General features: G+C 50.1%; 1 pseudogene; it reads left to right on the top strand.

Annotated features, from left to right (window-relative positions):
- Positions 1-264: 264 nt before the first annotated feature.
- On the top strand, positions 265-636 carry LOC125105536 (60S ribosomal protein L31-like; annotated as a pseudogene).
- Positions 637-866: the final 230 nt, after the last annotated feature.

The following is an 866-nucleotide window of genomic DNA, read 5'->3' as shown; positions in this document are numbered from 1 at the left end:
CCTCCAGGCAGCCACCCGAGAAGCAAGCAAGCCCCTGTGGACTAGAGACTGTCATCTGAAGTTGCCTTCTCCAGGCAGGCTTATCAGCGTTTGCCTGGTTTATGGGGAGAGCAACAGGGATTTACTCTCTGTATGAAAGTTAAAACATTGGCATTCATGCATTGCTAATGCGAATGTCCCATGGCACAGCCTGTGGGGAACTGTGCCACTGAGTCATATGTTTTAAAATCGCTGAAGTGAGATTTCCAACCAGAGCCCTGCAGAATGGCTCCTGCAAGGAAGAGTGGCGGGAAGAAGGGCTGTTCTGCCATCAACGAGGTAGCGTCCAGAGAACACACCATCGACATTCACAAGTGCATCCATGGAGTGGGTTTCAAGAAGTGTGCCCCTTGGGCCCTCTGAGAGACCTGGAAATCTGTCGTGAAGGAGACAGGAACTCCAGACAGGCGCACTGACAACAGGCTCAACAAAGCTGTCTGGGCCAAAGGAGTAAGGAACCCTCCATCATCTCCATGTGCGGCTGTCCAGAAAACAGAACAAGCATGAAAATTCACCAGACAAGCTCTATACGTTGGTTACCTAGGTAACCGTCACATTCTCCAAAACCTACAGACAGTAAATGTGGACAAGAACTAACCGCTGAGTGTCAAAGAGGAAACCATCGAACTTGAAGAAAGGGAATGTTGACAAAAGACATGGGCCAGGGTAACCCCAACCACACGTCCTGTCAGTACTCTACTAAGCCAGCAGCCACTGTGGTGACTGCAAGGAAATGTGCCAGCACCAATGTATGCAGGATCCAGACAGCCTCTGACTAGTTTATGGGGAGAGCAACTCTCTGTTTAGAAGTCCCTGCAGTGCTAAGG

Source organism: Lutra lutra, chromosome 7 (genome assembly GCF_902655055.1).
Source record: "Lutra lutra chromosome 7, mLutLut1.2, whole genome shotgun sequence".
Lineage (NCBI taxonomy): Eukaryota > Metazoa > Chordata > Mammalia > Carnivora > Mustelidae > Lutra > Lutra lutra.
The sequence above is the reverse complement of the archived record's forward strand: the minus strand, read 5'-3'. Positions and strand labels throughout refer to the sequence as shown.